At 37.3% G+C, this 18,288-nt stretch overlaps 1 long non-coding RNA gene across 1 annotated transcript; it reads left to right on the forward strand.

Moving 5' to 3' along the window:
• The first annotated feature begins 11,037 nt into the window (after positions 1–11,037).
• Positions 11,038–14,407, forward strand: LOC145792765 (uncharacterized). Its single transcript, XR_014332627.1, has 2 exons — positions 11,038–11,839; positions 14,150–14,407. It is a non-coding gene; the product is annotated as an uncharacterized LOC145792765 (long non-coding RNA).
• Positions 14,408–18,288: the final 3,881 nt, after the last annotated feature.

Consider the following 18,288-nt stretch of genomic DNA (forward strand, 5'->3'; position numbering starts at 1 on the left):
AAGTCTTTTCTTCTTCTCTCTACATCATTTCCTACCCTTGATTTCTCTCATCATCTCATTAAGCAAGAACAACATATTAAGGATCAATTAGTTCAAGTTTGTCAAAGATTGGGAAGATAATCAACAAAAGTACGGTGGGTTTTTTGCGATTACAACTTTAGTGTTTTTTCTTTTCATAATTGAATAATTTTGGGGGATTTGTTGATGGGTCGTTTCATACACCAAAAATAAACATTAAACTATATCAAATTCTTTTAGAATAATGACAAGTCCAGGTATCGATCCACATGGACAAATGAGAAATTAAACTAATTTAATCGTTAAATTCCTAAATTAATTTTGATAAAAAGATTGATTGTTCATAACCTAATAATAATTAAATTAAATAAAGCGAATAAACTAACGATTATAAATAAAGATGAATTTACTGATTTGAGGGAAAACCTAGGGCAATGAGTTCACCACTAGTTACGTAAATAAGGTTTCAATTTGAAATCAATTATGCTACGGTTCGAATTAAATAATACTTCGCAACTACAAGTTCGAAGCATTTATCAAGAAAATCATCACGTTCGATGTATAGGCACGAACCATCTCAAGTAGTACAAGCCATTCGCTCTAAACTAGGGTAGCAAAATGACACGTCCCTCGTAGTATGGCTTGTCTCATACCTTGAACATGAAAGAAAAGAAAACCATTGTATGGAAAGCATTCAACAATCACAGAAAGCCAAATACTTGAAGAAATAGTGGAAACTATATATTTGAAACTTCTAAAATACCATACAATTGTTTAAACCTTTACATAATCAAAAATCAAAAAGAAAACCTATTTACATGGCTAGGGTTTCATCAAAATCCTGGAAATGAAGAACCTAGCCACTCATAGAGGGGTGTGAAGAGGTGGAGGAAGAAGAACCATCCATGAAATAGCAAGCTTGAGAAACTTTTTCTTCCAAACCCTAGCCTCTTCTTCTTCTTAGAATTTTTAACCCTAATCTAGCCTATTTTTTTTTTTCTTTTTATACCTTTGGCCTCTTCCAATAGATTCAAAACAGCAGACTTGTGTCCTGAGGTATGGCCGCACGTGTGGGAAAAACCCTCCCCACGTGTGGGAAGTTAAGGCTCTATTTGGCTGCGAGGTAAAGGCTGCACATGCCGAAATGGGCCTTTGCATGTGCGAGAAGGAATTTTCTACTCATTTTATGCTCCCACTGTGTACAAACCTAATTGACATTAAACATGCATAAAATGTATAGACAAGCATAAAATGTATATACACCACTCAAGAATTAACTTATGTGTCACTACAATGCAATATTAAGACATGATGAGTCATTGAAGGCACAATAGACAAGCATAAAGGAATCTATTGAGTAGAGATTGCAATTCAGTATTACACAAATCAAGTTCTATGTACTTGTGAATGCTAGTAGAACACATCATCAGTAACCTCGGTGTAACGTACAATCTCCATATTAGTTAATTGACCACTATAATAGCCCAACGTAACTCATATTAACCTCTAACATATATAGACAAGATTAAACTTTTGTAACCGGGATTCTCAAAATGTTTTTTTTTTTTTTTTGTGCAATGTCCTGATCCATTAAGCTTTCTAATCAACCATTGTAACAAGCATTGGGCCAGTGACTCCCAAACCAGACGGTTTTAGAGCACTAGGTGTGAAGACACCTCTACGGACTTAATAACTTGAGCTGAAAAGGCTACAAATCCGAACAAGTCAATTTTCTTATTTTCCTTAACTGTGCAATGTCTAGGTCCCATAAACTTTCTAATTAACCCATGTAGCAAGTATTAGGCCAATGACTCTCAAACTAGATGGTTTTAGGGCACTAGGTGTAAAGACACCCATACGGGCTTAATAACTCGAGTTAAAGAGGCTACGAATCCAAACGAGTCAAGTTTTATTTATTTTTTATTTATTTTTTTTATTTTAAGAATCAAGGCTAGTCATTTATTCTTTCCTGCAACACTAGCAATTATTAATGATGTACACCAGGGGTTATAATAGAGAGGTCATCGCTATGATAGTGTGTTCATGTGAGTCAAGGCATACTTATGATAAGTGTACTAATACCACAACCACGAACAACTATCCTAGTGCAAACATCACATGTGAGTGTTTACCCAATAAACTCTTTTCATACAAGTCTATTATGCTCCCCAATTAATATATGCAAGTATCATCACCCTACTAGCAACAAGTCAACATCAAGTGAAGTAATGTAATCAAGAGAAGCAGGTATAAACATGAATTATGAGCCAAATAGAAATGCACAAAAGAAAATACCCTCATCCCCTAACTTCAATATGACATTGTCCTCAATGAAAGTAAATGCTAAGTAAATAGGAAAGAGAGAATATTATCATAGATTGTAGGTGCACATCCAAGTAGGCAAATAGTAACACACACTGTAACGCCCCGAAAATTGGGCAGGGTATATTTATTTATGCAACAAAAGCCACTTGATAGACAAATACATATATATAGCTAACTATTCCCATACATCCATTTTCATTAAATCCCAAATGCCAAATACATGCTATTCACATCTTAATGCCCCAGTTCCAATCCCAAGCATACATTTTACAACAAGTATGAAATGGAAGTCAAACAGATAATAAGTGCCCTACAGGCTTACAAATTTATCCAAGAACATTATTGGTTACGCAAAATGGAGTTTTAACTCAAAGCAAATACAGCCCTGGGCTTACATTCAACAAATAACAATAAAACAAAAATGAGGCCTCAGCTTCGAGTCTTCCCAAGTCAATGCCTTGGCGGAGGCATAGCACCTGTACATAAAATGGTTTCCCTTATAGGGTAAGCCACAACCTAGTAGAGATATACTACACAACATATGAATCATGACAAGACTAAAAAGGAGTATACTCATGATAAAACAATTTATCTCTCTTTTTATAAAGCATGCAATGCTGAAATGCAACAACAGATATAAAAGCATTTCCATTTTAAACCATATCTGTTACATGAATACAAGCTCTGTGAATCTCTAGGTGAGTGTCTGCAAGTAGGCCCTAATGCGCTACCACTGTCATTTTTACCAGTAAATTGGAAGGCTCGACACCAAACCGCGCGGTTCTACACCCCCTACTTAGATTCACCAAGTATTCATCTTTTCACAAACAAATACATTTCCAAAACATTTCTTAAAAACAGATACATTTCTAATGAAATGAATGTAATGCAATGTCCAATGCAACAAATTAGGAAATGTGGTTCAATTTACATGGCTATCTTCCACCGATAGCTTAAAACAGATATTTCTAAATAGATATTTAAACAATTAAATTCTAAAAAGTTTGATAAATACAATCTATTCCACATCTCATCAAATATGAACAACTACACAAGTTTTCATATCACAATCACGTCCAGTAACGTCTCAAGGTCCAGTTTTAACTGTGTCGGTTTTATTCCAACAAATACATTAAGCAAAATAATACCGTTATTGCCCAAGAAAACATCATTTTCTTTCCAAACTCATTCTCCAAGCATTATTCAACTATGACATCCTATATTGATCAAAAGCCCCAAAAGTTAAATATAATTCCTTTGTTTTCTTTAAAATGCTCGTTTGGTCGCAAACCGGTAAAAATTTCAAAACCAATCGAGTTGAAATTCGTTTTTGTTCAAATTTAAAATATAACTCTTTCATAACCTTACAAACATATTCCAAGTTTACACTTTCGCAATTTGGGCATCAACTCTTTATTTTTCTCAAAATTTCTCTTTTAAGCAAATAAATCACAAATTTTTCAAAAATTCTAATTAAATTATATACAACTCTAAGCTCCATATGCTCAAGTAAAAATGCATAAAGAAGCACAGGAAAAATCTTTATCTCAAGCTAGAAGAGAAAACAGGCAAAAACTCTAATTTTCGACTTTGTTGGATTTCGATCTCCACCGGTCAAAACGTTGCTCTAACCAAGCTCTTCACTTTGATCTTAAGAACTATGGTCTAAAATCTAATATATTTTGGTGGATCATAGCTTTTGTGTGATGAATGTTTAAATGAAAAAAAAAATGAAAGAGAGAGTCAGCCGAGAGAGAGAGAGAGAGAGAGAGAGAGATGAAACAAGGAAGATGATAAATTCTTTGCCAAACAAAGAAAATGAGTGGAAATGAAAAAGGGGAGGGTAGCCCCCATGTGGGCTTGCTCTTCTATCATCATTATTATACTTTATTTTATTATATTGAAACATCTATGAATCTACATATGTATATATATATCAATTAAAAGTATATTTTAACATCATTAATAATAAAAAGATATAATCTTTTCTCACCAGAAAATATATTTCATTTAATGGTACACATCATAAAATCAATCATCAAATATTTATTATAATCCTATATAATAAATAATAACAACTCTCAAGGTGGTTATTACCAATCACATTTTAAAAGGACCAAACAGTTAAACGTGAGTCATTAAACAAACTCAATTTAAATCAAATCTAAGTCATGGGTCTCACCCATAAATCAAATATGGTTCAATTATATACCAAAATAGACCCAAAAAATTTATCTCAAATCAGGGTTCGAACACCCAAAACTCAATTTTAAATTCTGCTATAAATTAAGCTGAACACCAATCAGTCCGTGAATTTTCATAAAATAAATACTCATCATTAAATTATGAAATTTTTATCCAACGTGCTAGACTCATATGGGAACAACATATAAGCATTTCATAATTTTCTAAGATCGGGAACTATTTATTAAAAATACAAAACCAAACTGTTTTCAAACAGAATTTACACGGCAATCAAATTCGAAAATTTGCTCAATTAAATTATGCACTGGGTATTTAAAAAAAAAATTGGGTCATTACACACACACACACACTATTTTTTTTTTCCGAAAGAAATAGTTAAAAGTAAATACAGAAATAAAAGAGACAAAGAAAAAGATAGTCTAGTACTACTGAGAATCCGGTGGTGGTGGTGGTGGTGGCGGTGGGGGGAAATACTGTGTAAATAAGGGGGTCATCAATGACCACGTCTCGAGCGCTTCGTTCTAAACCCGAGCGCCAAGCTGGTCAAAAACGTTGCTGGCTAGACTCTCGATATATATAAATGTCAGTTTGCAGTGATGCAACTGAATGTTGGATGTCCAGCTGGTGGGCGTTGAGCTAGTCGAAAGCTGAGTAGAGGTGTCTTCACACGTCTCGAGCGCTTCGTTCTAAACCCGAGTACTTACAATGCGCTTGAAAATTCGTGCGCAACCCCATGAGGATCTGATGGTGATCGTGAAGAGTACTGTGGACTTGATTCGCAAAGTGCTAAAGTTGTAAGTACTCATCGTGAGTCATGTATAATGGGTCCCCTTGGGGAGAAACATGGGAGGCATGATGAGGTGGTTGGCCGTGGACGAGGTCATGGGCCTCATCAACTGGGGCACCAACTTGTTGCAGGATGTAGGATAAGCTGTGCTGCCATTCCCGATGCCTGAAAGTCGAATAAGCAGTGTCAATCTCCTCAGTCGGATCAATTGGGAAGCCATTCAGCTCGAAGATAAGTGTGAACAAGTTGGCAAATGGTAGGAGCCAAGTCCGATTCTGCATAGGTTGAGGTTGAACGGCTGAACGGCCTTCTAAAGAAATTTTCACATATGCATCTAGATCACATGCGCAAGCGGGACGTGATAACCATGTTGGTAAGTATGTAGGACTCGGACAAACTCCATTTGGCATTCAGCTTTATACCCAAGTGAAAGGGCATTCTTATAGACGACTGAGTCAATAAATAACAAGTGGCTAGGCAGTTTACTCCGGTGCAAGCATGTGTAACTTGCGTCATCGTGGGCCCCCCGGAAGTACTCTTGGATGAGGTTGTGTATGGGTTGTTGACCCTTAACTTCCAAGAAAGGCTAGTGGTCCGCCTTGGAAAAGAACCCTAACACTTGGGCAATCATGGATTCTGTGATGCTGACGATGTGGCCATCAACAATGGACAAAATTCCTACCTCAGTGAGCGACTCGTACATGTTCTGGTGGAAGAGACGCACCAGACGAGGATAAGTGGGTGCTATAACAGTACAAAGGCCCAACTGTTGCCAGATATGGAGCTTCTCAACGGCCCAAGAGGTGAGTGGGTCATTTTGAAAATAGGTGATGTTGAACTATGTAAGCTTGTGAAGCGACGGAGAGGCCCACTCCAGTCGTGGCAACTCAACCTGTGGTGGTGGCGAGGATGGTGGTGACGGCAGCGGCGGTGGTGCCGAAGATGACGAACCTTTGGCCTTTTTGGAGGCTCGGGTGGATATCCGTCGACTTATGTCCTGCACACATAAAAAACATACACATATACCCGTGGAACTAGCATGAGAATAAAGTAAGATATTAAAGCACAAGTCTGCCCACTGATGTACCACATGCAATTCTCATTATTTTTCTTTTTCATGTTCTTTTTTTTTTTGTTTGTAATAAATGAAACCTAAAATAAAATAAAATAAAATAAACTAGACACATTAACATTTTATCTAAAAACTAATGACTAAACAAATAAAAACGAACTGCACTAACAAGTAATGAATTAAACTAACAAGTAATAATGAAATAATAAAATAAATAGAATAACTAATAATCAAAATAAAAAAATAATAAACAACTAAATAAATAAATATATATATTTTTTTTGTGTAATAAATGAAACCTAAAATAAAATAAAATAAAATAAACTAGACACATTAACATTTTATGTAAATATTGAATGATTAAACAAATAAAAATGAACTACACTAACAAGTAATGAATTAAACTAACAAAGAATAATGCGATAATAAAAAAAAAACTAAACAGCTAAACAACTAAATAAATAACTAGACAACCTAGGAAATAAAATGAATTAGAAAGGCTAAGCATTAGATTTTTTTTTTCGAGGCGCCGCACGTGCGCCGATGGTGTCCGCACGCACGACTGTGTTGGCCAGATTCAATTTTTGGGTTATTTTTTTTTTTTTTTTGAAGATGAATCTTTAGAAGTTAATCTACTCTTACACTCAACAATAAGTTAAGATTGGAAGAATAACTATACAAATCTAAACAAATAGGAAACTGTACCTTAAAAAAGTGAAGAAAGAGAGAGAAATAACAGAGATTTGTCAAAAAAAATGGTGGTCGCCGGAGATCGCCGGACGGAGATAAGGTAGGGCATCGGCGATGAGACTCCGGTGGTAGAGTGGTGGAGAGAAGAGATTGGGTGAAGATTGGTGATGGCGGGAAGAAGAATGAAAAAAGTTGGTGGTGGTGGTGGTGGGGTTTGAATGAAAGAGAAATGGAGGAAGAAGATGATAAGGTAGAGAGAGAGAGAGAGAGAGAGAGAGAGAGAGAGAGAGAGAGAGAGAGAGAATATGAGAGCTAGAGAGAGACAAAATCTATGAGAGTGATTGAAGTGGGTCTAGGGTTGTATAACCTTTTTTTATATACATATTTTTTAAGAACGAAAATACAATAAATAAATAAATAAAATAGATAAAATGTTACAACTTTTTTGGAATAGGTAAAAATAAATAAACAAATAAATAAATAAATAAATAAAAGGAAAACAAAAAAAAATCTTTTTTTTTTTTTCAACTTCTTTTCATACGTGTGGGAAAGTACGCCGCATGTGCAGCATCACATCTGCACCAGGTCACACACCTGCATATCAAGCAGGCCCTGCATTTGATTCATGGGATTTCTCGCACGTGCGGGACCCAGGTCGCACGTGCGGCTACTGTGCCGCACCACCTTACGGACTTGCTTTTAAAGCAATAGCCAACTTGTGGACTGAAACTTTTGCCGCACGTGCTCGTGATTTTACCGCACGTGCAGAATTTTTTTTTTTTTTTTTGAGATTAAACCATTTCTTAATGCAAGAACCACCCAAAACATTTCAAACTATTTCTACCTACAATACATACCCGAAATAAAAATAGCACTTTGAAAATATCGGAATGCCTAACAAAGGTATAATCTTCACGCGAAAAGCACGGGTACTACTTTTCTCCCTAACAGTGTTTGTACTTTCCTTATTCTCCAACAGGGTGACAGACTAGGTTGATTCGGTATTTAGAATCGAGGTGCATAAAGCTAACTCGACCTATGGGGCTGCCATACAGAGTTTAAGCCGGGGTGATTTTGAAGCAATCTCCACACCCTGGGTATTAAAACCAGACTCTAGTCTCAGAACTTCCAAACCTTTGCGTTCTAGGCTTTGCCATTCGAATTCTAGTTTCTACTGTCTAAGTTGGTCTCCTACGAACTCACTACAAACACAGTTAGGTAGCTATACCAGACCATCAGATGTCGTTCGGGCACGGCTAACACCAAATGAATCACACATTTAGAGGATTTAAAGTCTCTTAGACGTCACATAAAGCACAACAAGAATAAATAAAAATAGAATAAAATAGAAAGGAAGGAAAAGAGGACAAGACATCAATCTCTCAATCATAGTAAAAAGGGTCCATCAAAGCAATGGACTCAATCATATCCCCATTCCCAATCCCCTTTATATATGGCTTCAGTCTTTGCCATTCACTTTGAAAGTGTGGCCATTCCTTGGATCTTGCACCTCAACGGCGACATAAATAAATGCCTCTACAACCACAAATGGACTATCCCATCTTGATCTAAGCTTACCCGGAAAGTGTCTCAATTTTGAGTTAAAAAGCCATACTTTTTGGCTGGGTTCAAAGGATTTTCTATTAATGTGCTTATCATGGAATTCCTTAGTTCGAGCTTTAAAAATTTTTGAACTCTCATATGCATCATTTCGAATTTTCTCCAACTTACTGAGTTGCAATTTCTGGTTGAGCCCAGTCGCGGCCATATTGAATTTAAACTTCTTTATAGCCCACAATGCTCGGTGCTCAAGTTCAATTGGGAGGTGACAAGCTTTGCCAAACACTGCCTTATATGGTGACATCCCTATGGGTGTCTTATAAGCAGTGCGGTAGGCCCATAACACATCAATCAAACGTTTTGACCAATCTTTCCTATCTGGCCTCACCGTTTTCTCTATTATGTGCTTCACCTCCCTATTAGAGACTTTTACTTGGCCACTAGTTTGAGGGTGGTATGGAGTGCCAACTTTATGAGTGATAGAGTATTTTTTAACTACTGACTCAAAGAACCGGTTACAAAAATACGTACCCTGATCACTTATTATGGTTCTAGAAGACCTAAAACGACTAAAGATGTTTTCACGCAAGAATTTGATTACTACTTTATGATCGTTTGTTCGGGTAGCTATTGTCTCCACCCACTTAGAAACGTAATCTACTGCTAAGAGAATATACTCAAACCTGAATGACGACAGGAAAGAGCCTATAAAATCAATCCCCCAAACTTCAAAGATCTCTACCACAAGAATAGAGGACATTGGCATCATATCATGACGAGATATCGAACCCATTTGCTGACAACGCAAACAAGTTCTACAAAATTGATGGGCATCTTTAAAAATGGTGGGCCAATAAAACCCACTTTGTAAAACCTTAGCGGCCGTTTTATGCCCACTAAAATGACTGCCACGTGCAGAAGAATGACAAAATATAAGAATGCTATGCACATCACTCTCTGGCATACACCGTCGGACCACTTGGTCGGAGCAATATTTAAACAACTACAGATCCTCTCAAAAATAATACTTGACCTGCGAAAAGAATTGATCTTTGTCTTGCTTAGACCAATCTTTAGGAATTTGCCCAATGGCCAAGTAATTCACAATATGTGCAAACCACGGAGGGCTCGCTCGTGACACCACAAGAAGTTGTTCATTCAGGAACAAATCATGCAAAGTTAAAGGGTCACTAGTATACTCAACAAGGACTCGGGAGAGGTGATCCGCAACTAAATTCTTGGATATTTTCTTATCTCGGATCTCTATGTCAAGTTCCTGAAGCAACAAAATCCATCTAATCAACCGAGGTTTGGTCTCTTTCTTTGATAGTAAATACTACAAAGTAGCATGATTAGTGAAGACTATGACTTTGGAGCCTAGGAGATAGGACTGGAATTTATCTAAGGCAAAGACCACAACTAGCAACTCTTTCTCGATAGTAGTGTAATTCAATTGTGCATCCGATAGAGTGCGACTCGCATAGTATATAGCATATGGTGCCCTATTGACCCTTTGGCCTAACACAGTCCCAACAGTATAATCTGATGCATCATACATGATTTCAAAGGGATGTAACCAATTCGGTGACTTCATGATTGGGGCAGTAGTAAGGGCCGCACACAGTGTTTCAAAGGCTTAAAGTCATGCCTCATCAAAGACAAAATGTGCGTCCTTAGCAAGTAAACTACACAAAGGACGGGATATTTTACTAAAATCTTTGATGAATCGACGGTAAAAATCTGTGTGCCTTAGGAAAGACCTAATTTGACGCATAAAATTGGGTGGAGGAAGGCCTGCAATGAAGTCAACCTTAGCTTTGTCAACCTCTATACCTCAAGGGGACACAATGTGTCCCAACATTATACCCTTGCGAACCATAAAATGGCTCTTCTCCCAACTCAAAATCAGGTTTGTCTCTATACAACGAATAAGGACTTTAGTTAAGTTCTAGAGACATTCCTCAAAAGACGGCCTAAATATGAAGAAGTCATCCATAAAAACCTCTAAAAATTTCTCTACCATGTCAGAGAAAATGGCCATCATACACTGTTAAAAAGTCGCCGGTGCATTACATAGCCCAAACGGCATGCGCCTATAAGCAAAAGTGCCAAAAAGGCAAGTGAATATGGTATTTTCCTAGTTAACGGGGTACACTGGGACTTGATTATACCCAGTGTAATGACCCATATTTTTTTTTTAAATAGCCAGTGCATAATTTAATTGAGCAAAATTTTGAATTTGATTGCTGTGTAAATTCTGTGCGAAAACAGTTCGATTTTGTACTTTTTTAAAAATAGTATGGCCAGATGGGGAATTTTTTAGGGGAAGAAAAAGAAAAGATGTAGAGAATATTATTATGGTTTTTGGTGGGTGGTGAAAGAGAGTCAAGAAGATGATTATGTTTTTAGTGGAGAATATTTGTTAGAGACAGAGAGAAATGGATGGGGCAGCTTGTTTTTGATAAAAGAAGATTTGTTTTTTTTTTAGTGGGGGCAGAGAGCATCTTTGAGGTGGAGAAGAAATGATAAGAAAAACAAAAAGAAAAGGTGAATGTGCTGGGTTTGTGTGTAGTAGGGTGATGTATGAGCTGGGCAAGCATTGTCTAGGTGAAAAGAATAAGAATACAGAAAAAAAAGGAGGAATGCACTATGATCTCTCTCTCTCTCTCTCTCTCTCTCACAACTATTTTCAATGGGTTTTCTCGCCCGTTAATTTGATAACCCAATTTTAAAAATTGTCTTCCATTTTTCTTTCTGTTTTTCTTGAACTTTCTCGGCAATTTTCTTATCTGGGTTTCCTCCAAAACATTGGGAAAAATCAACAATACAAAGCTATACAGAGAGCGAGGCTCGGTGCGAGCTCAACGGGCCATGATGAGATCAAAGACAGCATAGTGGATGGTTCTTTTCATTCACCAGAGTGGCATGCTGCTCGTTTGGCCAGCCTCGAAACTTCTCACACAGTTACTTGGGAAGAATTCAAAACGAAGCAAAAGGAAAATGAAATGAGAAAGGGGGAGTCGGAAGCAAATAAAGATAAAATGATGAGAGAGTACAGGGCTTAGCTAGATGCTGAAAGGGCTATCAAGATGGCCAGAGGACGAAATCACTCGAGCAGTAAATCCAATCATAAAAAGGACAAGGATAATGATTTGAAGAAACGCAGCAACAAAAAGAGAAAGGTGCCTAAAATCCTTATGTTATTTACATTTGTTTTCTTGTTCTTTCTAGAGAAACAAATAAAAGAAAAGTAAGGCACACAAGCAACTTGAGGAATGCTAATCTAGAACTAGATTTAATTTGTTTATTAGCATTTTTGTTGGGAAGAATGGTTTTATGAACCTCCAGTTGAAACTAATTAATCTTATGGTCAGTAGAAAGGAACTTTTATTTCTCACATTACCTGAGAAATATTTGGTGGAAGCTGTTCATACTTACATTGTTCCTTCTATAGCTTTATATGGGCAATAATGGGACTGGCGAAGTTTACCTTTGTTGGGTATACCTCCTTATTGGAGTGTGGGACCCAATTGGTTTGTTAAAGAATTTTAATTTGGCTTGGTTTAAGTATAATATATTTTTATATATTATATTTGAGGAGACCCAATTCAATTTGGATACAATTAGGATTTTGATAAAATAAATCTAAGATTTAACAATATATATATATATTGTTTTGTATGTCCCGGATATATAGAGCAGCGGCTATAGAATGATATTTTTAGTGGGTTTTATGGTTGAAGCACAAGCTTGCTGGCTGATTGGTTTTTTGGTTACATATTCAAGTGCATTGGTTTTGTGGCAAGTTGGGGCTTATTCGGCTGCTTTGGTGGAGTTAATTTGGGCTTATTATTTTGGGACTTCTTCAACTCTGGTTTTTGAAGATTTTGGTTCATCTATTTGGTGAGGTCTTTCCTCTTGTTTATTTGTGATTATTTGGAATTCACCTAAGGGTGGTTTTGTGAGACCGTTCGTGTCTCGTTTGTAATCGTTTGGAACTTATTTGGTTGATAGTGGAATCGGATTTCGATCCCGTGGACGTACCTCACATTGAGGGAACCACGTAAAAATTCTTGTGTTGCTTCTGATTTAATTTTTCCGCATTAGTTTTTATTCCCATTGATTGATTTACTTGTGGGGAATCACATATTTTCCCTAACAACCTTGTGGACTCGGGTCATGCAATTAGTTTTTATTTATACTTTTTGAAACTAGAAAGAGTTGCCTTAAGATATGATATGCCCTGATCAGTAGCCACTTGGTAACTTGCCCAGACGTAATGAGATGGTGTAGAACCATAGAAGAGAAAAAGGAGAGGAGAGAAAAATCCGTAGAGGGGGAGAATATTTGAACTCTTTCTTGTACTTAATTATGCCAAAATAACTGTAATGGTTCAATACACATAGACAGACACATAGTATAGACTAACAAGCATGAACACTTTGTTTCGTTAAATACTCCCCAACACATGTTAGACACGCTCAAACGTGTCCAATTAATTTTTATATGGTACACGCTATGGACACTTGGTTAAAATAGCACATGAAACTTGATGGTTTTCATGGAATATGAGAATTGTTGAAGTTTTGGAAATTGTTGTTCAAAATCTTGATATAGTCTTGAAGTGACTAAATGGTTGAGATTATTCTAAGTGTAGGAATTATGTTGTCCCATGGATGAATTGGAATAAAAGTATTTGTATTCATCTTGAGAAATTATATTGAAATGAGAAATGAGAATTTTGATCACAATAGGAATATTGTGTGAAAGTACTGAAAGTGGAAGAAATATTACAATGTATTATTAATCATTGCATTGGCATATCAATTCATTTGATAACGATGAGTTTTGAAATTTGATTTGAAAACTTTGCATTGAGAAAGGAATGTTAGGAAATAAGTTTTCATGAAATGATTTTGGGATAAATACGGTGGTAAGTCTTGAAAGGTGGTGTAGATGATAGGTGTCGAGCCTTCCAGTTAATACTGGTAAAAATGACAAATTGGTAATACTTGTATAGTCTACTTGCAAACACCAGCCTAGGAATTACCTGAGTCGTATTTACCATTTTGGAATTTTATTGAAATTGTTGAATTAATGTGTTTTCAAAATGGCATTGTGCGTAAGATTTTCAAAAGATGAAAAAAATATTTTGAGCATGACATGACATATGCATTCATCTCATAAGACTGTATAAAATGGATTTGATGATTTGTTTAATTATTTGATTCAATTGATAATGAGATAATTGAATAAATTGAAAATGATGTCTTGTTGATATTGAAACATGTTTATTTATTTAAGGTAACTTGTTGTGGTTAATTAAATAAATTGGATTTAAGAGATTATGTAATAAAATCATATGGTTTTGACATGATATGATTTCATGTATATGTATGAGTATTTTGATACCCGCATATCTTCTAATGTTTTAATATGAGATTGCTTGGTGAGTTAGTGGTTGCTCACCTCCTGCCTGTACATGTGTATAGGGAATGCTTTTCGGATTTGAAGATCAAACAATGGTTTTTACTATTTCATAAGTGTAATGTAGTGATGGATTGTACTACTTCATTTGTTGTTTGGCTGAGTGCTATTTTTTTTTTGTAAAGAGTAGTGTCCTCCATTTTATTGTAAGCCTCAGGGTATTTCTTTTATTTGTATGTAAATGTCAGTGTTGTATAACGAGAGGGAATATGTATATTTAATTATTTATCATTTCATCCAAGAATGAAATATTATTTGTAAATGGACTTAATTAATGAATATTGGTAAGGTTATCCGAGTAATAAAATACGGGGCGTTGCACCCAGAGTAGCCATCAAGAAAATAATAAAAACCGTGCCCCGTTAACCTCTTAAGAATTTGATGAATAAATGGCAAAGGAAAATGGTCCTTCTAGTCATGGAATTCAATCTCCTATAATCAATACACACTCACTACTAGTAGTGGTTCGTGTGGGGACTAACTCTCCTTACTCATTCTTTACAACAGTGATGCCCAATTTCTTGGGCACCACTTGTGTGGGACTCACCTACTTGCTATCTGAGATGGGGTATATAATACCCGCATCTAACAATTTCAAAACCTTATTTTTCATAACCTCTTTCATGTTGGGATTAAGTCTCCATTGCATTTCCCGAGAAGGTTTGGTGTCCTCCTCTAGTTGTATATGATGCATGCACAAGGAGCGATCAATCCCTTTCAAATCAGTCACCGACCACCCTATAGCACTTCGATGTGCCACAAGAACACTTATTAATTGACTTTCCTGCTCTGCAGTTAAGTTAGATGCAATGATGACATGTAAAGTATCCTTTGGCCTTAAAAAAACATACTTGAGTGTGGCCGGAAGTGGTTTCAACTCAAGTGTAGGTGGTGTGACTAGCAATGGTATGACAGACTCTCTAGACAGAGGAGGAAGGGACTCAAACTGGGTTTTCCACGGAGGAAAATCCGGTGTAGAAGAAGAATTAAGTAAGGCATTCGCCTCCTCAACTGATCCGTCAATATTAAAATTTTTAAACCCAAAATGAGCTAGACAAGCCTCTAGCGGGTCCTCTACAAGAATGGAGTGTAAAGCCTCCTCCACAATCCCATCCACAACATTCACAAATAAACACTCATCTCTTTTATGGGGTTGTTGGGATGCTTGGAACATATTGAGTTTCACTTGCATATTTTCAAATGAAACATCCATAACCCCGGTACGACAATTTATGCAAGTATTGGCTGTAGCCAAGAAATGTCAACCTAAGATCACTGGGATTTGCTTCCTAGAGCTGACTATCAGTTCCATATCTAAAACCAAAAAGTCAACATGAAAATAAAATCTATCGACCTTTACTAGCATATCCTCAGTCATGTCATGTGGCACTTTGAGGGACCGGCCAACCAACTGGAGTGTAACAGTAGTGGACTTCAACTAGCCAAGCCCGAATTCTTCGTACACAGAGTACGGCAACAAATTGACACTAGCCCCTAAACCTAATAAGGCCTTATTAATGAAATGTTCCTTTATAATGCATACAATGGTTGGGGCACCCGAGTCTTTAAGCTTAGGGGGTGTGTCACTCAATAAGATGAAGCTTACTTGCTCTGTGAGGATGACCTTTTGGGATATGTGTGTCCTAGATTTACTCTTTTGTGTACAAAGGTCCTCCAGAAATTTAGCATATGAGGGTACTTGCTTAATCGCCTTCAATAGGGGGAGGTTGATTTTTACCTGTTTAAAGACCTTCATCATTGCTTCCATGGATGCCCCATTCTTATTGAAGGGGGACGGTGTATCAAGGCATTGGAGAAAGGGTGCCTTAGGCACGTATGGTGCCTTAGGCTCATGTGAAGTGCTAGGGACTAAGTCATCCCCCTTAGTTGTCTCTTCCTCACCCTTGCTCTCTTTGGGTTGACCACCATGATCACCTTTCTTAGCCTTAGTTGCATCAGACGCAACCGGCTGAGGCTCTAACTCCCTCCCATTTCTCAAGTTAATCACCGCTTGCACCTGCTCATGGTGCTTTCCATTACCACCCGACCCTTCTGCCCCATATTGACCCTTAGGGTTGGCTATAGTCTGACTTGATAATTTTTCCTCCGCTCTCCTATTCATGTTATTAGCCATTTGACCCAATTGGGCCTCTAGCTTGGCAATGGAGTGAGTATGGGAGTGAACTACTGTGCTAACCCCTTAAGTTCTGAGAGAGCTTCTAACACCTAAGTCTCAAAGGCCGAGTTGCCTTAAGGAACACGTGAGGGTTGTGGTTGCCGACAAGGTTGTGGTGGTCGGTAGGAATAGTAAAATTATTAAAATTTTGCCTTGGCAATGGAGGATTGTAAGAAGTGCCTTGTAAAGGAGGTTTCCATGAAAAATTAGGGTGATTTCTCCATCCCGGATTGTATGTGTTGAAATAAGGGTCATTACCCGAGTTGGAGAATCCTTGAGCCGCATTTTACATGCTCTTGGACTAATTCCGGAAATTGTGATGTCGAAGGGCACTCACTCAAGTCATGAGCAGGGCTCGCACAAATAGCACATGTCTCGTGAAATTAAGGATGATCTTGCTGTGTGAGGGCATGTCCCGCAACTAATAATTGGTCCATTTTGTAGGACAATGCCTCTACTTGTTGGGCTAACTCTAGGTTTTGCCCTACCTCATAAATGCCCCTCTTTTTGGGGCTCCAACTACTGGTTGCCGGACTTGCCGGGCTGCGGAGGCATGGTGAAAGGAATTATCACTTAGGTTCTCAGATAATTGTCATGCCTCAGCATTATTTTTAGACATGAATGTCCCACCACAAGAAGAATCCACCATTTGGCGGTGAGGCTCGGTTAAGCCATAGTAAAAGGTTTAAATAAGTTGCCAATCAGGCACTTGTGGTAGGGACACTGTTGAAGAAGGTCACGAAGCCTCTCCCATGTCTCATGAAATTGCTCGCCATCAATTTAAGCAAAATTGGTAATGGCTCGCCTGAGTTGGTTTGTCTTACTAATGGGAAAGTACTTCTTCAAAAACTTCTGCTGTAATTGGCCCCAAGTTGTGATTGAATTAGCAGGTAAGGAGTTCAGTTAGTGTTTGGCTTTGTCCTTTAATGAAAATGGAAACAAACGCAACACTAAGGCCTCATTGGTGAAGTTCTGGATCCTCACTGTAGAGCAAATTTCCATAAATTCATGCAGATGTTTGTAAGGGTCATCATGAGCTAGTCCATGGAATGATGAGAGCATTTGGATGGTGCTAGACTTAATCTCATCATGAGCAGCAGTGGTGTCGGGTAACTAGATGCGTGATGGTGATGTGTATGTAGTGGGTGTGAAGTAATCCTTAAGGGTCCGGTTGGGCCTATTTGGGCCATTTGGATTTGCCATCTCAATTGGTTTGAGGTATGGGTATGGATATTCAAGCCTGGGAACATTGGAAAAGGCTATACGTTTCCTAAGAATCCCTTCTAGTTCAAGGTCCAAATTCAACAATTCAGGGTGACAAGAACGGCGCCCGTGCATACACTACTCACACACACACACACACACACACATACACACTAAGTTCCGACTCTGTGCACTAAGTTATGGAAACAGAATACCAAAGGAGAAAATACTCACAACGGTTAAACAAAAACGCTTTACTTGTCTTGTGGGTGCTTGACGTGTAGACTGTTGTCTCCAATCCACTTAAGCTCTTTCTTTCTTTTTAGCACTTTGGTGCACTAATTGTGAGTATTTGCTTCTATTTTTTTTAAGCGCTTTGGTGCTGCAGTTTTTTGTTTAAAACTTAGTTGCGCTTCGCTTGTACTTCAGTGATGGCTCCAATTGCAAACACTCTGCACACTTGGCAACACTGAAATATAAAATCATAAACTAAAATTAAAGTAGGAATGAAACTTTAAATTACTTAATTTTGCCAGAAGTCCCCGGGAATGGCGCCAAAATTTGATGGGTCGTTTCACACACCAAAAATAAACACTAAACTAAACTAAATTCTTTTAGAATAATGGCAAGTCTAGGTATCGATCCACGTGGACAAACAAGAAATTAAACTAATTTAATTGTTAAATTCCTAAATTAATTTTGATAAAAAAGATTGATTGTTCATAACCTAATAATAATTAAATTAAACAAAGCGAATAAATTAGC

This window comes from Camellia sinensis, chromosome 6, assembly GCF_055761805.1.
Source record: "Camellia sinensis isolate YWXY chromosome 6, ASM5576180v1, whole genome shotgun sequence".
In the NCBI taxonomy this organism is placed as follows: Eukaryota; Viridiplantae; Streptophyta; class Magnoliopsida; order Ericales; family Theaceae; genus Camellia; species Camellia sinensis.